General features: G+C 40.5%; 1 protein-coding gene and 1 pseudogene across 2 annotated transcripts in view; one reads left to right on the forward strand and one right to left on the reverse strand.

The window, feature by feature from the left end:
• Positions 1-23019, forward strand: part of SERPINI1 (serpin family I member 1) — an 81718-nt gene that overhangs the window by 12305 nt on the left and 46394 nt on the right. The gene's annotated exons all lie outside the window — the stretch shown is intronic.
• LOC132229571 (transcription elongation factor A protein-like 8) lies at positions 10870-15536 on the reverse strand (annotated as a pseudogene).

A 23019-nucleotide genomic window follows, 5' to 3' on the forward strand; every position in this document is an offset into this window, starting at 1 on the left:
ATGATACTAAGTCAAATGGATATTTACATCAAAATAATGAAATTGGACCCTACCTAACTCCATATACAAAATGTAACTCAAAATGGATCACAGCCCTAACCATAATACCTAAAACTATGAAACTCTTAGGAGAAAACAGGCATAAATTGTTGTCTCATTAGATTAGTCTATAGCAGTGATTCTCAACCTTCCTAATGCCGCAGCCCTTTAATACAGTTCCTCATGTTGTGGTGACCCCCAATTTCATTGTTACAAATTGAACATAATTAAAGCATAGTGATTAATCACAAAAACAATATGTAATTATGTATGTGTTTTCCGATGGTCTTAGGTGACCCCTGTGAAAGAGTCGTTCAACCCCCAAAGGGGTCACGACCCACAGGTTGAGAACCGCTGGTCTGTAGTTTCTTAGATATAGCACCCAAAGCCCAGGTGACAAAAGAAAGTTTAAGTAAATTAGACTTCATCAGATTGAAAAGTTGTGTGGTTTTTTTGTTGTTTTTTTTTTTATATATTTTATTGATTTTCTTACAGAGAGGATGGGAGAGGGATAGAGAGTCAGAAACATCGATCAGCTGCCTCCTGCATGCCCCCCACTGGGGATGTGCCTGCAACCAAGGTACATGCCCTTGACCAGAATCGAACCTGGGACCCTTGAGTCCGCAGGCCGATGCTCTATCCACTGAGCCAAACCAGTTAGTGCGAAAAGTTGTGTGTTTTAAGGACACAATCAGGAAAGTGAAAAGACAAGTCACAGAATGGGAGAAACCATTTGCAAGTGAAATATTTGGGAAGAGGCTTGTATCCAAAGGACATAAAGAGCTCTTAATTCAAAAATAAAAAGCCAGTTAAAATAGGCAAGGAATATGAATACATTTTTTTTTCCAAACAAATATACAAATGCCCAATGAACACATGAAAAGACACACAACAACATTAATCACTAGGGAAATGCAAATCAAAATCACAATGATATACTTCTTCACATTCTTTAGATGGCTAAAATAAAATTTTAAAAAGATAATGACAAGTATTAGAGAGGATATAGAGGAAATTGAACCCTCATAAATTCTCAGGGGGATTGTAAAAAGGTGCTGCCACATTGAAATACACTTGGCTAGTCCTCAAAAGTTAACTATATTGTCAGCATATGACCCAGCAATTCCACTCTAGGAAGAGATCTAGCCACACTTTGTTAATGTTGTGTTTTATTTAAATTTTAAAATGAAAGGGGAAAAATCAAAAGTCTAAACAACTCCAAACAGATAAAAAAATAGAGAGGAAATATCAATTTGTCATCAGACTTCTCTTCTGCAGCACTTAGTGACTGCAGGGGATGGAACAGTGTATCTAGAATTGCCATGGAATAAGTTTATCATTCAAAACTGCTTATCCAGCTCAGCTATGACTCAGTGTGCATGAGAATAAAAGAACTGTTTCCTCAGTTATACAAGGAAGACACACACCACCACCAACAGCAACAGCAACAATAAATGCATACTTAGAATTCAAGATTGGGACTATAAAATAATGAACTATGTGACATTAAAGTAGTTTTAAAACAATATGTTAAAATAAGTCTTATAAAGTATGATGCCTTAGGTAGAAAAACTGTTGTGGATCAAATACTCCAAGGTCATTTCAAAACAGATGATGTGTAAGAAAGCATATTTGAATGCCTTATTTTACAATTTGTGGAGTCAGTGGATGTTGTTTTATTCTTCACATTCATAGAAAATATATATTTAAGAACAAAGGAAAATATATATTTAAAATCAAAACAAAAAGAGTAAACAAGAATCATGACAAAAATGCTAAACAAATTTGTTATAATTTTCAATAAATTTAGTCCTTATTGAAGGTAGAAACAGCCATGCTGGGTAGAAAACAAAAGCAAACTATTTCGCTTGTTAAAGAGACTAATAAAAAAATGAAAAAAGTAAAAGGGTGGCAAAGCAATACTAGACAAAATCATTCAAAAAACATAGGATGGCTGTATTTTATAAGACAAGAATATTGAAGACAAAAACTCTAATCCTCAAAAAAGGTAATTTATATTGGTAAAAATTTAATAGCTATAAGCCTTTTTACACTGGTCATTTAGAATCAAAATGCATAAAACAATCTGAAAAAGAAAACATGTCTCTTGGTGTCAGAAGAACCAGAGGTGAAGACAGTGACCAAAGATGGTAGCAATGATGCTGTAGATTTGAGGAAGATTTGAGACACAGACTCAGCAGTTTTTGTTTCCTTATTAGCTACAGCACAGGGATTACAAAACAAGTCAGAAATCAACCCACAGGTAAGTGTGTGTATGTTTCCTGTATTTGAAGGCTGGTTCTCCATAATTACCAATATTTTCTATCCTATATAATAAAACTCTAATATGCAAATCTACTGAATGGCGGAATGACTGGTCGCTATGATGTGCACTGCCCCCCACCCCCCACCGAGAGGGAGGTGCCGGCAGTGGGGCGATTGGGGGACAAGGTTGGCCAGCAGGTGGCACCAGGCCACCAGCCAAGGTGGGTGCCAGCAGGCCCCCCCCCCCCCCCCCCCGAGCTCCTCGCCCACCAGTCTCCCCACAGATCGACCCCGATCGCCGGCCAGGCCTAGGGACCCTTCTCTATATATTGGGAACAGTCTCTTAGATTTAAAAATTAAAACCTGGCAAGGCTACTCAACACTAAAAAACAGGATGATGCAGTGATAACATGCATGGAATCTGTCTGGCTTGCACATTTTGTGGTTAGCCCTGATTCTGACACTTATAACTGTGTGACAAAGCCAATTACTTAACTTCTCTCTGCTTCAGTTTTTCCACCCATAAGATGGGAAAAATAGTACTATTGCCTCAGAAGGATCATGTTATGTACTACTTTTTATAATCAGGGAAAAAAACATGTAGCTGCCCATACAACAGCAAGATGCCTTCACCTGTATGAAAATGATGGTCATTTGTGCATGCAGTCTTCCAGATTGCAAGAGGGATGTCCGACTGCTAGTTTTCAGACATCCCCCGAGGGGTCCAGGATTGCGAGGGGACGCACAATTTCATGTACTGGGCCTCTAGTCCTATATGCTAATTAACCCTCACACCATCGCAAAGATGGCAGCGCCCACAGCCAATAAGGAGGGAATATGGTAATTGACTGCCCCACCCTCAAAGATGGAGGCACCCACAGCCAATAAGGAGGGGATATGCTAATTGACTGCCCCGCCCTCAAAGATGGTGGTGCCCACAGCCACAAGATGGTGGCACCCACTCCACTCAGCCCCGCCAGGGCGGCAGGCACGGCAAGGCTGGGCTCACGCCCAAGCAGGCCTGGCCACTCCGCGTGCCTGCCTCCAGAGACCCTCCTCCCCCAGTCCCCTCAGCCGCCCAGGGCCAGCCTGAGGCTCAGGTAACCAGGACCGGCCAAGGCTTGTACTGCCGGCAGTCACAGCAGCAGAGGTGTGATGGGGCGTTGCCTTCCCTTGATCGCCCAGTCGCCTCCGGCCCCTGAGGGCTCTTGGACTGTGAGAGGGGGCAGGCCGGGCTGAGGGACCCCCCCTTCAGTGCATGAATTTTCCTCTAGTCTATATAATAAAAGCCTAAGTGACCATTACACGGAATGGCTGGAACGACCGTTCGCTATGATGTGCACTGACCACCAGGGGCAGACTCTCAATGCAGAAGTTGCCCCCTGGTGGTCACTGTGCTCCCATAGGGGAGCCGCCACTCAGCCAGAAGCTGGGCTCACGACTGGCAAGCGCAGCTGCCACGGCGGGAGCCTCTCTCAACTCCGTGGGAGTAATACTGAGCAGCAGGAGCAGCAGGCTGGGATGAGCACAGGCGGCACAACGCCCGGCCAAATTTGGGCGCCTCCCTGGCCACCTGTCACTTGGCGCACTGCTACATCCCTTGAAGGGTCCTGGACTATGAGAGGGATGTCTGACTGCCAGCTTAGGTCCCATCCCGGTGCCATTCTCTGTAGAAGGCAGTCAGTCTGAACAACTCAGTGACTCAGGGAAGTGCAGGGAACTCAGGGTGAGCCTGCCTCCGCCCTTGACTCACCCACTCGATGGTGTTCGCAGGACAGACCGTGGTGGCCCAGCCCATGTATGTGCAGCAGCTGCTAAAGCTCAAGCAGCAGGCCGTGTAGCAGCGCAATGCCATCCAGCCACAAGCTGGCAGTTGGACATCCCCCAAGGGGTCCAGGACTGCAAGGGGGTGCAGGCTGGGATGAGGGATCTCCCCCCACCCCCTACCAGAGCATGAATTTTGTGCACCAGGCCTCTAGTTGTCTTAGTGGGGCTAAGGAAGAATAAATAAGAAAGTTGTGAATCTGAGCAATAAGAGTAGAATGAATAATTGTACTACAAAAGGAAATGATTGTATATACTTCAAAATGGTTAAGATAGAAAAGTTTTTGTTTTCTTACTACAATAAAAAATAAGTTTAAAAACCTTAAAAAAGAGCACTAATTAGAAATAAGTTGAAGCATTTAAATGCTTGTCTTAAACACATTATATTCATTCATCTGCTTCAGATTATAAAAGTAATGGCTTATTGAGACAATGATACATCACTAGTAAAAATTCTCACCCAGCTTCTAGATTAAGGAAGTCAACTGTAGTTAAAATACTGTCATTTCCTCTCTTTTTATTTTTGTTATTACTCTCATATCACCTTCTTTTTATGTCACCTTAATTGGAAATTTTTAGTTTTTGGTTAGACACCTGCTTCTTAACTGCCACAAAACATATTAATTATCCTTACTGCCCTTATAAAAACATTGTGTTCTGCTAGCAGTCTAGAATGAATAATCCATCACTGGGAATTATTAATCATCTATGACAAACTAGAATTAATTGCTATCTTTATACAAGTAACGACAACCATTTGATTATAAAGCTGACAAAAGCATTAACCCACTTTTACTTTAAATATAATAGTGCACCAGCTCATATTTTAAGTTATGTTTTATTTCTTCCCTTTAGGATAACTTGAAAATGAAAACCTTTAGCAGGAAGCTTTCACTCATCAAATGGATCCAAAATTCCCACCAAAAAATACCTTAAAATCCAGGAAATAAGCTTCCTATTCTAGCCAAATTTCATGCTGTAAAATTCACTTTATTTGTCCATTACCCACATAAGCCCTCATTCAGAGCCTACTTACTTTTAATAAATGGTTCATTTTCCTGTTTAACAACAATTAACACTTCAGCAAATTAACAATTGTTTAATGGTATAAACCTCTCAATGTTAATGGAGGGATGGAATTAAGAAAGCATAGATGTCTGAAGTATACATGTCTCGATACCTCAGTCAAGTCCAGTGCTCACGTCCCCTGGGACGACACTGAGTAGGCATGAGTTGGATGCGTGAAGAACAGCAAGCTCAGAATGATGACATTGAGATGTGAGGAAGAGGATAAATAGTTCCATTTCTAGTTTTCTGAAGAAAAGGAAAGTGGATTACATATTTTCTTTAAGTTTTTTGCAAATGGTGAAAGAAATTTAAGTGCTTAGGTAGTAAATTCACAGGTATTGGTAAGATACCCAGCCAGGGTGACTTATTTTCTGAGAAATTAAGAAAACCAAAGTGTTTCTATGTGTAATTACACACACACACACACACACACACACACACACACACACACACACATCCTATATAATAAAACCCTAATATGCTAAGTGTCCGGTCGTCCAGTCTGCCATTCAACCAATCAAAGCGTAATATGCTAATGATATGCTAAGGCTGCTCAACCGCTCACTATGACGTGCACTGACCACCAGGGGACAGACAGTCAACTGGTAGGTTATCTTGCTACTGGGGTCCGGTTGATCAGGACTGAACGAGAGGGGCAGCACACGCCCTGGAGCTCTTCTGCAGTCCCTCCCTGGCTGGCCAACCTCCCATGTTCCTCCCTGGCCCCAATCCTGCACCAGTGGGGTCCCTCGGCATGGTCTGTGCCCTTTTGCAATCTGGGCTGAGGGACCCCCCCCCCAAGTGCACTAATTTTGTGCACCAGGCCTCTAGTACATATATATCCAGATATCTAAAATAATGGTTGTTGATAGTGATGTGTTTATTTTAGGGACGCACATGTGAAATGACTAGTGTACATTATGTTGTAGGCTTTCTCTTTTTCAGGTTGAATTTAGGAAGCTCTACAAGAAGTATTATTTCAGCAGCACAGTTTAGCATGGGAAAATAAGGACAGGATTAGTGCACTTAGAAATTAATGAAATAGAAAGGTAATGTTGAGCAATGGGTTTACAATCATATGCCTGATACTTCTTTAACTATCTGTGGAAACAGCAGGTGAAGAGAAAGTGAAAGGTTCTAAGGAAATACTGGGTGTTGTCAGAGGGAAATCCAGAATACTCTACGGGTTTTTGAAACTGGTCTTTTGCTGTTACCTAAGCACTGTGCTAGTACTTTACATACATACATTACCCTCCCCTGAGTTTTTATAATAATTCTACTAGAAGCCTGGTGCACAAAATTCATGGCATGGGGGCAGGGCTCCCATCAGCCCAGTCTGCGCCCTCTTGCAGTCCGGGACCCCTCGGGGGATGTCTGCCTGCCCATTGCGGGGATCGGGCCTAAGCCGGCAGCAGACATCCCTCTCACAATCCGGGATCCCTCACTTCTTAGTGCCCGCCTGCTAGCTCCTTACCGCTTGGCTCGCTGCTCCTTAGCGCTGCTGCAGGCGAGGCTCCTGACATCGCTGCTGCGCTCACCAGCTGTGAGCCTGGCTTCTAGCTGAGCAGCCGCTCTCCCTGTGGGCGTGCACTGACCACCGAGGGGCAGCTCCTGAGTTGAGTGTCTGCCCCTGTTGGTCAGTGCACATCACAGCAACTGGTCGTTCCGCCATAATGGTCACTTAGGCTTTTATTATATAGATGAGATAAGTACTACTTTGATCCCCATTTTATACAAGAGGAAAGTGAGACATAGGAAGTTGTGGGTTATCCAACATAGTACTAGGTTTGCATTTGTTTCCAGCCTAAACATAGCTCATTCATTACCTCAGAAGTGACCAATATACGGTCCATTCTGTGGAAACGGACAAGCTGAAATTCTCCCACCATCTCATCCCAGCAGAATTGTTTTGCAGTTTTAGAAGAAAAAATGTTTTCTTTAGGTGAGGAATACCCTGTCCAGTTGCCACAGACCCCACTCCTTTCTATTACATTGATCCAGTTCACACATTTGACAACTGAGTTTGTAATCCCAGCTTTAAATCATGAGCCCTTGGTAAATTTAAGATATGCTATTGAATTATTAACAAATTTTTGGAATATGTCTGTTTGCTAAAATGAACTAGACCCGTGATTATACAAAGTAACTCAAACTGTTTCAGAATAGTTTTCAAAGCTAGTCTCTCCATGCTAAGATTAAATTGTAGACATTTAACTATGTCTATTAATGTCCTTTAAATGTTTTCTCCCTGCGGAGAGGAGTAGGGAATCAGAGATATTTAAAAAGCCAGAAAGTTGAGATGTGTGAAACTGCACATGCTTACTTACCCTCCTCAATGTGAGGATTTACCAGGGAATAACATTGGGGTTATCAGTAGTCAGAACATGGTGATAAGTTGTCAATGGCATTTTCAGACTGATGGCTTAATTGCCAGGGTATAACTAGCCCGGTAAGTGGTATGCAGCACCTTTTGTTTTAATATCTTTCGCAAAAGAAGCCTCTAATGTTAGCAAAAGATTATTCCTCAAGTATGAAAGGGCAACATTTTAGAACTGTTTACTGTCCCATGATATAAATGGATTTTGTTTCAAATTGTATTTATAAGGTTGAACTTTATGAAATTGCCAAAATTTGGCTACTTTTAACCTACAAAAAACAAGAACAAGAACAAAAAAGAAAACAGTTAACATGGTTCAACCTCATACATCAGCTATTCCAACCTAGAATGTGTTCTTCCAAGCTGGGGAAATGTTTTTCAACAGCAACTTAAAGTACAGTTTTGTTTCTAAGTTAGTAATAAACATGCATTGCGTGCCTTCTTTCTGCCAGGCTCTGAGCTCACATGAATGATCATTTTCTCTCTTCATCATCCTAAGTCTTTCAAGTATTGGAATTTCCCAGAGCTTGGCCATAGACTGTCTCTTCTCCACACTCCCCAGGAAATCTCATCCTCCTGAAAGGATAGACTTAAATGTGCTGAGCACTCCCAAAGGTATCTCTATCCCAGATCTATACTCTGAACTAGCCTTGTATATCCTTAATTTCTCAAGTAGATGTCTCATAAGTATCCAGATGTACCAATCCAAAACAAAATCCCTGATCCCCGTCTCTCACCCGTCTCTGTTCTTGGTCCATTCTTCTCTTTCTCAGTGAAGGGCACCCCCACCCACCCAGATGGTGTCATCCGGACTCACCCTTCCTTTCTATTACCTATGTCCTGTTCAGTCTACCTCTTCAATAAGAATACCAACAACCTATTTACTCTTTTTCTGTCTCAATCGCAGCCATCTTAATCTGGCCACTATTTCCTTTCACCTAAATCAGCGGTTCTCAACCTGTGGGTCGCAACCCATTTGGGGGTTGAACGACCCTTTCACAGGGGTCGCCTAAGACCATCAGAAAACACATATATAATTACATATTGTTTTTGTGATTCATCACTATGCTTTAATTATGTTCGATTTGTAACAATGAAATTGGGGGTTACCACAACATGAGGAACTGTATTAAAGGGTTGCGGCATTAGGAAGGTTGAGAACCACTGAAATCATTGCAATCACCACTCAATTTGTCCTTAGGCTTCTACTCTAGATTCCCTATAACCCTTTCTGTAAATAGCTTGTCAGATGTTCTGCATGTAGCCCTGCCTGGTTTGACTCAATGAGTGTCAGCCCCAGGACCAAGGGGCTCTGGGTTTGATTCCTGATAGAAGTGTGTGCAGGAGGCAACCAATCGATGTGTCTCTCTCACATCTATGTTTCTCTCTCTCCTTCCCCTCTCTCCCTCTCTCCCTTTGTTTTGTTTTGTTATTTTTTTTTTTAAGTTCTGCATTTAGGAGAAAAAGCAACATCCTTGCTGCTTCCAGAGCCCTACATGATCTGCCCCCAACTATTTAACTCAGCTTCCTCTTTCCCTTTTATTCACTGATTTCTTTCAGCACCTTCTTAAATCTCTTTCCTGCCCTCAGGCCTTTGTTTTTCCCTGTGTCTGGAATACTGCTTCCCTCCTAACTCCCTTATCCTTTAGCTTCTCAGCATAAATGGCATGCTCAAAGAGGCCTTCCGTGGTCTCCCCCCCAGTCTAAAGTAGGCCCCTGTAATTCTTTCTCATTATTCCCTCACATAATGTGTGAGCATGTTTTCTTCATTGCATTAACACAGTTTGCAATTAAATACTCCTGTGTGTTTATGGATTGATTAAGCTCCATAGGCAGGGCTCCTGTCTGCTGTGCTCCTCACTGTGTCCAGGGCCCAGTACCTACTGGATGCCATCTGCTTAAAGTGAACAGCAGTCTATCGTGGATGTTGGGGTTTGAGGAAAACCAGATTGTTCAGAAAAGGATGTGATGATGAGGAGTCTCTGAAAGTGGGCATATAGAACATGGAACACAGGCTGGTCTCAAATGTTGTCTGCATTTTGGATGAGTTCACTTTTCTGAGCCCTTATCAGCGGTTCTCAACCTGTGGGTCGCGACCCCTTTGGGGGTCAAATGACCCTTTCACAGGGATCGCCTAAGACCATCGGAAAACACATATATAATTACATATTGTTTTTGTGATTAATCACTATGCTTTCATTATGTTCGATTTGTAACAATGAAATTGGGGGTCACCACAACATGAGGAACTGTATTAAAGGGTCGTAGTATTAGGAAGGTTGAGAACCACTGCCTTAGATTGTAAACTTTTGAAAGCAGATTCTTTGTTTTGTTCACAGCTGTATCACCAAGCCTAGAAAAGTGCCTGGAAAGAAAATAGTAGATGCTTAATAAATACAGTATTTGTTGAGTGAAAGAACTTCTGTTTCCTCTTTTGTGAAGTTCCTTTCTCCTGACACTGAGAGGTTTAATGAAATAAATCATTGAAAGTGCTTAGTACATAGCAGGTACTCAATAAATGCCAGAAACACTATTGATTTTTTTTTTTGCACCAGTGATTCTCAAAAAGCCCTGGGGCCCCCAAGAAGATTGATAATGGGGGTGGGCGGGGGAGGGGATGTCCACTGAGGTGGCTGCATTAGGATAACCTCTGCAGCTATTTGCAAACTATCTAAACTTGTTCCTAACCTCCACTGCCAATTAGAGGGGCTATTTTTTTTTTTAATCTGTAATAATTGTCAGTTTTATTCCCCTGGCTGAGGTGATTTGAGGTTTACTTTTTAAAATTTATTTCACCAAGAGTTTAGGCGTTCCGTTGCCCTTATAAACTGGTTGCAAATTGTTTGATTCTTACTTATTAAAAATATGTAATTCTGTCTGTTGCATGTGTTCATTAAAAAATACATCCAAGCAAAAGGAAAATTCACACCACACAGAAATAAGCACAACTGAGATTTTTATGTATGAATGTATGCATACACACACACGTACATACTCAATTTGGGATTTATCCTGCATATGTGAGCTGATACTAAATATGCTGCTTTGTAACTTTGTGATGTTTTACTTTACACTATGGAATGAACATATTTTCATGCATATGTGGGAAACTTCCCAATTGAAAAATAGACCTGGAGAATGGGTCAAAATACAAAAATTCAGTAAGAAGCTGGTAACAGAGAAACTGCCTAAAACAACATCCCATCAAATGTAAAAGATACATCAGAAAATGCTAGCAGAAAGAAAGCAAGGCCAGATTTCACCATCAGACAAAAAAAAAAAAAATAATTCAAAGCCTAAAGCAGGTAAGGATGGCTGCGTGAATGTCTTTGCTTCGAATGCATCATCACAAACTTGTTTCTGACCCTTCTTATTTCTTCTCAAAGCCTTTCCAACACATCTACTCCTCTTAGCATTTCTTCAGGGTCCAACTGCCTAAGGGAGCGTCCTCTTTAAATCCCTGGTCAGGTTGGGTCAGCCTGCTTCTTGAGTTTCCTTCTGCTTTGGGTTTACACCTTCTTCAGGGGTTCAGATTCAGAAGGGCAGTCTTCCTCAGCCTTAGGCATGTTCTGTAGTTTTCCTTCATTTTCTTCACAAGACTTTTGCGTGTTGAGTATTTTTCTCTTATTTCCTTTTTGAATAAATGAATCCTGTAGAGATTCAGGGGATTTTTCTCCCTCTTCCCTCACTTGATTTGTGCTGCACCGAAAAGACCAAGAGTCCTGAAAGGATCCAGGACACTTTTCTCTTTCTCCAGCAATAGGGATCTCCAGAGTGGCTCTTTTTTTTTAAAATATATTTTATTGATTTTTTACAGAGAGGAAGGGAGAGAGATAGAGAGTCAGAAACATCAATGAGAGAGAAACATCAATCAGCTGCCTCCTGCACATCTCCTACTGGGGATGTGCCCGCAACCCAGGTACATACCCTTGACCAGAATCGAACCTGGGACCCTTCAGTCCACAGGCCAACGCTCTATCCACTGAGCCAAACCGGTTTCGGCGTGGCTCTTTTTAAATATATTCCTCACTAGAGGCCCGGTGCATGAAATTCGTGCAGTTGGGGGGGTGGGGTGGTCCCTCAGCCCGGCCTCCCCCCCTCGCAGTCCAGGACCCCTTAGGGGGCATCCACCTGCCAGCTTAGGCCCGCTACCCCTGGGGATTGGGCCTAAGTCAGCAGTCAGACATCCCTCTCGCAGTCCGGGTCTCTCGCAGTCCGGGTCTCTCGCAGTCCGGGACCACTCGCTTCTTACCACCTGCCTGCAGCGGAGGCAGGAGAGGCTCTTGCTAACGCCGCTGCACTCAACCAGCCATGAGCCCGGCTTCTGGCTGAGCAGTGCTCCTCCTGTGGGAGTGCACTGACCACCAGGGGGCAGCTCCTGCATTGAGCGTCTGCCCCCTGGTGGTCAGTGCACATCATAGCAACTGGTCATTCTTGCCGTTCAATTTGCATATTAGGGTTTTATTATATAGGATGTGTGCTGAGGCAAAGATTGTCTAAATCTTGCCTAGAACCATTGTCACTTGGTATAATAACTGAAAAATGCTGTTGGATGTCTATCGGGACTGTCACTGTTGTTAGGTAAAAGTATATCTATGAAACTGCAATGATGATATAGTGATGCTACTGTCTTTCTGTTGGTAAAAAATATCATAATGTGCTTGTAGAATGTACCTCTAGGTATATTACTTTGGATTTAATTTTAAATGCAGTTACTAGTGCATTTTTTTAAGGAAGGAAAGGGGAGTAGATTTCTTACTCTCCAAAATCATGTATTAACCTTACTTCAAGCTCTTTTTACGAGGGAAATATTTATTTATTTATTTATTTATTTATTTATTTATTTATTTATTTATTTTAAATATATTTTTATTGATATTTTACAGAGAGGAAGGGAGAGAGATAGAGAGTTAGAAACATCGATGAGAGAGAAACATCGATCAGCTGCCTCCTGCACATCTCCTACTGGGGATGTGCCCGCAACCCAGGTACATGCCCTTTGACCGGAATCGAACCTGGGACCTCTCAGTCCGCAAGCCGACGCTCTATCCACTGAGCCAAACCGGTTTCGGCAAGGGAAATATTTATACTCCTAATAACTGAGGTTGGAAAAGACTCAGTTATGCCACATTTACCTTTGTTTTATCTCAGTTTAAGAATTTGTGAGCTCTGCAATCATTTTTATATCAGTTAATTAGGCATGAAATCCAGAAGGGAGAAAGGGATGAGGGTTAGAATCACCACAGGATGTCCACAAATCCCAGAAATACGTGAAGTGAGAATCCATCAACCAATAGAACCACACATTACAGCCAGACCTTGGGCTACAGAGACACAAATTCAGCAATTGGAATAGATGAAAGTGCCTCTTAAAGCCCTCTACTGGTCTATAATTGTAAAATGTTTGCAAGCATTTGGATCATTTATGCAATTGAAATATTTAAGCAATTTTGAGTGCCCTGTTTCTATGGGGCATATGTTTTCATAAGTTTCTAGCATGAAACTCTACCTTCTGCACTATATGGAGGCTGTTCAAATTTGAATATTTTAAATGTCAACATAGAATAACATTAGGTTTATAACCTGGACTTAAGGAAATCCACAGTGCAAAATCTGAATTTACACAAATTTGGGACACACTGGGAATGCCACTCACCAGAGTAACGTTAGAAGTGAAACTACTTGTGATAAAGCTATATTCAAGAAGGGAAGTTAATTACACACACCCTCGTTATTTGTTTAGTTACAACGAACTCCCAGATTCAATCAGCTAAATTCCTTAGTGTTCCTCCACTGCAGGATTGCTCAGCCTTTCATTGCTGCTCTGCAGCCCCATCATAGAGTCCAGGCTTAAACTGGCCTGGTCCCTCTCCTCTGCAGCCCCAGTAGCTGCTTGCTGCCTCGATTCCCATCAGCACTGACCACCTAGTTGGTCACCCTGAATTGTTTTCATCCTTTCCTGCTGCTCACAAACATCTTTGCTGACTCTTCCCTGCAGCCCCAGGCAGCTCAGTGAGCCATTCTGTTGTCTGAACTGGTATTTCCAAAACATATTCATTTAACGAAATTCAATTCTTCCCTCACTTTTACTTTAGCCTTTTAACTCTCCCAATAGGTTACTGGGTCTTACCTCTCACCATAAGCATTACACATGTAACTGCACATCTACATGGGTTTATCTGTAGGGGAAAAGGTATACATTTTAATCAAGATATATTTCAGGATGCTACTTTGGAAGCAATTTCTAATTAAGAATCTATATTTTAAAATCGATTTACAAATGAAAATCAGTTCTTGTTTTAATAAAAGATGACATGATAGTCTTAGACTCCTTCAAACAAGCCCATTGTGGTAGAGCTATGCTTTGTAAAAAGATCTGTTATTTTAGGTTAAGGGCTTAGGAAAGGTAGCTAGCTATAAGAAGTCTTTCGTTAGTGCTAGAACCTGACTGCTCACACTTGAAATTGCAGTAAATATAAAATGTGAATTTGATATTATGGCATAAAGCATCTCTTTTAATATCTTGGTTTTCATCTGTGTTTCACTTTTCTCTGTAATCTCAGATTCTAGTACTAATGAAATAGTTAAGTTTTAGTTTAATAAACCTAAAGCCTATATTATTAACTAGTAAAACAAAGTAGGTGTTGCTGATTTTCTGACATTATTTTCTCAAACTTTCAAACAAGTCTCTCTGTCCATCACTTAGGCATCCTTCTTAATTTAGAAGATGTAGATATTCCCCTTGTCATTAATATGGTCATCAAAAGCAATTTCTAGTCCACCACTACAATTATTTTGATTTCGATTAGCCAAAAGAAGACCCCCAAAAAACTAAGTGTAATATGCGACCAACTGTCTGCCTCCGATTTAAATAATAATGCATTGCTATAGATCATTTCAAAGAGAGCTTATGGGACCAAAACCAGTACCTAAGATTGAAGTTCTCCATAGGATATAATAGACACTCAGTAGTGCTATGTTTCCCTGAGGAGATATAAGATAAAAATAACAATAATAATGTATTCTGAGTCTCAGCTCACTCTTCATTATGTCACAAGTCTAAGCCACTGTGTGAAAAATAGAGTTGGTGACTGTAAATGAGGTTTTCGACCTGTAGGGAATCAGTTCTGTGAGATTTAGTATTTAAGCAGCTACAAAGGATTTGTTAAAGAGAAAAGTGCATCTATTGCTAATTAGGATGTTTTGAGAGAAAGACACATTAAACGGCAATTTGTTAAATAATCTAGTTAGTGAATCACAGTATTCAATGACTTTAGTGCTGGAAAGATCAAAGACCACCCTTCCATTTTACTGATGAAGCCCAGAGTTTTTTCTGAGACCACCTGCAACAGTGCAGCTTTGTGAAAAGAACTCAGTTCTACCATGCTGCAAGATCAGTGTTTAATTGTTGCTCACATCCATGGTATTTGCACAGTGCTAGGGAATATTATTCAAAGTATGAGCCTGTGTGATGAATTCACAAGTGCTTTTATGAACAAACATGATCATCTGTCTGTTGCACAGGGATTTGTGTTATACATATCACACACAAAATTGATTCTCTGTGTTTTCAAAAGTTCTCTCTCATTAAAGTAGCCTAAAAATCTAATGATCTCTCTCTCTCTCTCTCTCTCTCTCTCTCTCTCTCTCTCTCTCTCTCTCACACACACACACACACACACACACACACACACCATGAGATATAGTTATTGAATTCATAATTATACTTCTTGCTGGTCTCTGTATATTCAGATTAACCAGGAATATAAATATCCCTAATCACCTTTCTTGCCAATTGCCAGATGGCCAAACCTCCAGCCAGAGTATAAGTGCCTGGGGTATTCAGTACGCTGAGCTTCTCTCTCCTTGTAGGTCTTTTGTCTTCATTTGGAGCTGCTGGTGTCTGGATCCGGTATCCTGTGTGCTTGATACCCCAGACACTTTTTCTTCTCCAGCGATACATTTTAACTTTTTCTCATATGCTGTATATCCAAACAGGCATTTCTTGGGGTGAATTATTTTTAGCAAGATATTGATCTATGTGAGTTGAACCATCTAAAAAGATCATAGCAAATCTAGGACAATTTGAGAAATAAAGTAATGAGAGCAATGGACTATAACTCATAGAATAAAATAAATACTTATGAGTTCATACCCATAAAAACAAATAATTTTAATACATAAATAAATGAGAGAGAAGTGATAGCTCTTCCATAAAGTAGAATTCCAACTGATGAATGTAGAAAGAATGATACAAGTAGAAAAAACACTACTTAGCAAAGACCACATTTATTGTTGCAGATAAGAATAATCAAAGGTTGTTAAAATTAGTGGCCACAAAAGTATGAGAAATAGGATACCTGCATAGATACTTTTTTTTAAGTGCAGGAGAGTAAGGAGACATGACAATTAAATGCAATGTGGGACCCTGGGTAGTATCCAAACCCAGAAAGGGAGATTAATGGAATAACTGGAAAAATTTTAATAAGGTCTATAGATCAGTTAATAGTATTATATCAATGCTAATTTCTTAGTTTTATAATTCTACATCAGTTAAAATTAAGATGTTAACATTTAGGGAAACAAGGTAAAAGGTATATAGCAACTTTTTGTACTGTTTTCAACCTCTTTGTAAGTCTAAAATTATTTCAGAATTAAAAGTTTAAATATTTTTAAATAAATAAAAGGCCATAACACTTTCTGATAATTGAGTAGCCCTCAATAAAAGAAGACTAAGAAGAGATAGGGATGTTTCATGATCCACACTTGACACAGGAAACAGATGCCAGCCAGTGATTTGCCCAAGGCCGCCCATTACAGAGCCAGGTGTTCTGTTAGATTCCCTTGTCCTCACTATGGCTCCTGCATTCTCATAACTACTTTACAAGGAAGTTGGAGAAGGCATTATTATTCCCATTCTATAGACTTGGGAAAGACAATTCCTGCAAGAGTAAAAGATTTGCTGCTTAGTGAGTGGTGGAGTTGGCACTCAAATTCAAGTCTTCTTATTCTTAATCCAGTTTTCATTTATATTCCATAAATGTAGCTATTTCTCTGTCATTTTTTTATGTGACAAACGTTTGTTTAGAATCTTCTAAGCAAGACATGCACTGAGCACCATTCATACAAAAATAGAAATGACTTTTGGGGGGATCTTTTCAATGAGGTGAGATTTGAAAGAGAAGCAGAAGTATCGGTGTGACTTCCTAGGAGTGATGCCCCAGGAGAAAGGGGGATTGATGGTTCAGGGGAGAAGGGTATTAAGGAGCCATGTTGTAAGGAGAGGACTAGGATCTGAGCACAGGTAGGGGCTGGCCTCAGCTAGAAGCAGGCAACTCATCTATAGGAAAAGGAGAAAGGCAAAGTATATGGGTACGGATGCTTTTAAATGGGGACCTATGGTAGTGGAGGCTGTGGAAATTTTTTGATGGATCCCCCTTTCTCCATGAAATAGGATGCAAGCTGAGCGAGGCTGAGAGCAGGCACTGGAGAACCTGCCTTAGACGTATTTTTCTCTGCATTCTTCTGTATTTGGTATTTCTGCTTAAACATATGGAAATATCTTATGCACATACGCTTGCCAAAGCAGTGTTACTCATCTTTGGTTAGAATTAGCTTGGAAAGTAAACTGTACAAGTAATGAATTTTGAAATATAAATGAATACAGATTGAAAGGCTTCTCCTCTGCTCCCATTTGTATTGCAAATTTATTCTCTCAAAATTATTTCATGCTCTGAATGTCACTGAGAAATTTAGTGGATCACAGCTGTGCACCCCAGAAGTGGGTTTCCAACCATAATTTAATTGAAAGGATCATAACTAAGTTTCACCATATGCGGTTGTCAGATGTAATCAATGCAATATAAGTTTGAAGAAGACATTATTGAGTGTATCAAAGCACATTTCATAACCATTGAAAGCTACCATTTATGCAACAGAGATCACTCTAATGTTTTATGAAATTAGAACATCAGTAGAATATACACCTCTTAGAGGGTTAATATAGAATGAGTAATTTTGGTTAAATGATAACGTACTATTTAAAGACATATTTGTCAGATAATAAAGGTATTACTCACCACTCCTCCACCCTATTACATCAATCAAATCTGTAAGGCTAACATGGCTTCTAGTTTTAATACTAATACAGTTGATGATACATTTGAAAATTGATACAATTGGGAATTTAATTTTATTAACAGAGAACATGGGCAGATTTCTCATCCATAAAGTAGAGGCCCATAAAGTTTTAACCTGGGGCCAGTGAAGGGTTTAATACACTGAAATTGCCATTACTGAACTTCTGGCTTGTTATTTGGAATCTTTTAAGTCTCAAAGCTGTTGAACCTCAGAGGCTAGTCTTGCAATGGATAAACATTATAACAAAACCAGTGATCCCCAAAGTCTATTATTCGAATGTCTACAGTCAGGCTCAGAACAAAAGATCACACCTGAGAAAACCATAAGAAGCACTGTTTTCTTCCCATCTAGGCTGGGTTGAAAAGGATTCTGTTTAAGCAAAATTGTGCATCGGGAGAAGCTGTTTTGTTGGTTTTTGTTCAACTACAGATGTATATATTCTATATGCCACCAAACAGTGGCACTCCAAAGCTTAAGATCCAAGACTACCTACCCCATAGAGAATAATCATCTTGAAGTTGGCTACAATTATTTGCAGAATTGTGATGAATGAATTAAATGTTAATGCCTTCAATCCCGATGATGTTGAACTGATGCCCCGCAAGGACTAGTCTGAACACATGTGTGAAACCAATGAAGGAAACACAGACAGATATTTTGAACTATGTAATCTTTGGCCAGATTAGATAAATTCAGGAGAGCTGTTCCATTTAAATAATCCATAGAGTTTCAGTAGGTTAAGAGTTGTAAAGTAGTTAAGAGCGCGCGCGCACACACACACACACACACACACACACACACACAATTTGGGACCGCTACCGGGACCGCTACCAGAACTAAGGAATCTCCTGTTGACAGCTCACGAATTTAAGCTGAGGCATTATGTTCAATCCAGGACACAGTGTGAGTGCTGGAGGCCACACGTATTCTCTGCTCAGTTGTCTTCCGCTGTCCTTGTGCCAGAACAGCATGTGATGCTAAGAGTTCCAAAGTCAGGCGGCACATCTTCTCTTGACATTAGTCATCCAGCCAGAGGCTGGCTCTTCTCCTACCAGAATCACTAGAACTTTGGTAAGATCCAACTGATGGCAGCACACGGAGGAAATGATGAGGACAGCCAGCTGAAGCACAGAGGTATACAGGCAGCAAGACTAATTTAAGCTTGCTAGTGAAGCTTACGTAGATTCTAAAACAATCCCCAAAGCAAAGCTAATGTGAAGAAATGAACATGTACTCTTAAACAGCAGCCTGTTAGTGGCCTTTCCCTGGTGTATGGGCACTGAACATTTACAGAGAAGTAGTAAAAGGGACCTCAAGGATGCTGGGATTCAAGGCCAATTCTATTGTACTCTCGCTACCATTTTTAGAGGCTGTTACCACCATCACTACTTAGAATGGAATTCCTAGGAAGCAAGCATCTTTTTTTTCTCTCTCTCTTATCTGAAACAAATAAGCAAACAAAAACCTCTCTGTTAGTCCCTTCTCTTGGCTACTCCTGATTTCTCTGTTCTTCAAGAATTGTCTTGCTCAGTTTCTAAATCCTCTCTTTTTGTTCTTCCTCATCTCAGTTTGATCAAGCTTTCACCCGCTGTCCTTCTCACCCTCTCCTTTACCTCTGTGTTGGATTCTTGCTGATCTTTGCACTAAACAGATACACTCCTTCCTTAGACATTTGTTCTTGCTAATCCCTGGCCTCTGACCCCAGTTTTCAGTGGCTTGCTTCTTCCTTGAAACCTTTGTTCAGAAATCACCTATGTACTGCAGCCTTCATAATCTTTTTATTTCAAGTTGTAATAATCCTCTCATCCCCTCATTCTCTTATCCCCTTTTGATGAGTTGTGTGTGTTTTTTATAGGATATGTATGTATCACATTCTTTTTTTTTAATCCTCACCCAAGGATATTTCTCCATTTATTTTTAGGGAGAGTGGAAGAGAGAGAGAGAGACACATCAATTGGTTGCCTCCTGCATGTACCCTGACCAGGACCGGGGAACCTGCAACCAGGGTATAAGCTCCTGACCAGAATGGAACCCAGGACCCTTTGGTCCGAAGGCCGATGCTCTATGCACTGAGCAAAACCTGCTAGGGCTTTATCACATTCTAAAATACCATATTAGTTCATTTTCTAAATAAACTCCACCACAGGGGTTTTGAGTGTTTAACAGGCAATACGAGATAGGTCTCCTCTGCAAACAAGTGAAATGGCCCATGACAAGGAAAGGGTGCTGGGGGTCTGGGCTTTGGATCCGGCCCTGTCCGACTCTGCTCACTCACTATAAGCTGTGTGGTCTGAGGCTCTCTACCCTCTCTGAGTGTCAGTTTGCTCATCTGTAAGTGCAGATAACACCTAAATCGTTTCCTCCGCAGACGTGGAGAGCAGTCTTAGGCCAAGCAACAGGAGAGGCCCAGAGCCCAGAGTGGGACAGATGTGGTTCCTGCCCTCATGGGGCTGGCAGTCTAGGGAGGAAGTAGATAGTAAACAATAATCCTAGAAACAAATGTAAACATCACAGCCACTCGATTGTAAAGGAATAAAGGAGCTGACTTGACAAGTGCCTTGTTTGAACTTAGTTCTATGTCCCCATTTGCCTCAAACTATAACTGCCTGTTTTAACCTCAGTTTTACTGACAGGCGTATCCTAATTAGTAGCCTGTCCACTTGGTGTTCATATTTGATTGCATCTAACAATCACCTGAAATATTTCTTAAGACGGGCAACTGGGGCCCATGTCTGGAATTTCTGATTCAAGAGGTTGGTAATGTGACCCCCAACCTGCATGTTCCCCGTCTCCCAGGAAATTCTGATACAGAAGTCTCCAGGCCCACACACTGTGAAGTGCGGATTTCGAGAAATCGTTTTATTGTCTTCCTTTTTAATAATAGGTTATAAAAACATGTAAAGCCATGTCATTCTGAAATAAATTATGCCCTCCCAGAAGCCATTCAGTCTAGGGCTTTTGCCTCACGTTAATGATATTAATGATCCTTAGAGGCTATGCACACACTAGCTAATCATCCGGGATTCTCTATCTTGAAATAACTCACCCCCCTGAAGACACTTTTTGTGCCTTAGCAGCTTGACTGCAAAAAACACTTGAGCCTTTAAAAACGCCATCCATTTTCATGGCTAAAAACTGAGGAACAGCAGAGAGAACTACAACCAAAAAGAAAATTGACCACAGAGAGCTTTCCTGCCACAGACACTGAGAAGGGCCATCAGCAGATGGGGCTGACCGCTGCCATCACGAAGCCCTGCAGATTCAAGCATGAACATAATCTCACTCTGTTAACATCATTATGCCAAGGCAAATGATGTTGAAATATGATTTGTGGCCATGTTTTGCGATAAGGTCATACACCCACAAAACTATCTCTTAATCAGTAGTCATAAGGTAAGTTATATATTACCCAATTCAGACTTACTGAAGGCTGGAAAATCTGGCTTGCATGTTCAAAACAAAAGCACACCAATGACAATTTATTATTTGTCTTTTAACCACAGTAGTCTTACTGTTTGTGACAATATGGATTAACCTGGAGAATTATTATGCTGAGTGAAATAAGCCAGTCAGAGACAAGTACCATATTATTTCACTCCTGTGTGGAATTTAGTGGACAAAATAAAATAACAGACAAAACAGAGACAGACTCATAGTTACAGTGAGCAGAAGCTATCAGAGGGGAGGGGGGTTATGGGCTTGTATGAAAAGGTGATGGGATTAGGTAGAAAATTAAAATAAGTTCATAGGCATAGACAATAGTATGGTGATTACCAGAGGGGAAGGGGAGGTTGGGCAGAGGTAGTAGATGATGAAGCAGGGATGAATGGTGATGGAAGGAAACTTGGCTTAGGGTGGTAAACACACAATACAATATACAGATGATGTATTATAGAATTATACACCTGAAACTTATATAATTTTATTAACCAATGTCACCCCAATAAATTCAATGAAAGCTACATTAATATAGTTAGCTGCCTCCAAGGAGGAATTTGTTTTCGGTGTCAGCATTTCCTAGACATCTGCAATGTATCCTGGTAAGTATTTCAGCATTTTGTTTCAGATGGCTTATGGTAGTTTCTCTAGCATATATCACATACATCCCTCCAGAATCTACAAGAGCAAGTTAGTATTTTTGAGATGTTTCAAGGGCATCATCATTAATATCCAACACCAGGTGCTGAGACACTGATCCTCACAGGAAATGACTATAGAAGGTGGTGTTAGACTGTAAGGCCTTATGTCAGATATGCATAGTTTTCATCTGCTATGAGAACATCTTTTGTGGTTTCTTCCTTAAGTCAGTGTGCCTGTCTCAATTAGCCCCTTTCCCAAGTTTTCCCCTTTAATTGCTAAAAATGGGAAAACAAAACAAAGCAAGCATGTCTATTAGGATTGTATATGGAATAAAATGAACAGTCTGGAGTAGGGACCAGGGCATCCCCTTCTGAGTTAAGTACACAAGTTTCAATACAGAATGTGTATCTTTATGGATTTTTAATTTTGACTTTAAAAACCTTAAAGATTTTGCTTACCCTAGTTTTTCAGTTGCATTCTGCATAAAAGAAGTCATCTAATATTGTGACCTTTCCATAAGTGAGATAGAACATAGCACGAATCATAGAGATTACAGGCATCCTATATAATAAAAGCGTAGTATGCAAATTGTCCCCTCGACTGGGAGTTCATCTGGGAGTTAGACCAGGGAGGTAGGGCTCACTGGGGAAGGGAGGGAGGCTGCAGCCAGCAGCTGGAGGGACCCTACCAGTGCACAAGTTTTGTGCACTGGGCCTCTAGTATTCTATAATTTCTAAGAGGTTACAGCTTTTTTGCCCCATCCATTTTTTTTCCTACAAGTCAAATGGCCTTGAGGTCATTCTCTAATACTGATACAGTTTAGGACTTAATATTACTTTTATCAATCTGATGAGTGACTAATCATACCTTGGCATAATTTTACTGTAATTCATAATTACCAGTTTTGTGTGTTTAATGGCTATTTAAAATCTTTGTGCTGAACTATCTATTCATAACCTTTTCTAATTATAATGTTTCTGTTGGTTTTATTTAGTTACAGAGATTCCATATAGAGTAAGGAAAATTATCCTCTAGTCTGTAATTGAACATTTTTCAGTTTTTCACTTCCTTTTGACTTTGCTCATATGATTGTTGCTGTGAAGATTTTTTTATTTTGCATATTTATTAATCTTTTCTTTAATGGTTTCTTTGTCTTTGTCACACTTAAGCCTTCTCTGTTTCAACACTATATATATATATATATGTATATAATACACACATAAAAA

The sequence above is a fragment of the Myotis daubentonii genome, chromosome 3 (assembly GCF_963259705.1).
Source record: "Myotis daubentonii chromosome 3, mMyoDau2.1, whole genome shotgun sequence".
Classification (NCBI taxonomy): Eukaryota; Metazoa; Chordata; class Mammalia; order Chiroptera; family Vespertilionidae; genus Myotis; species Myotis daubentonii.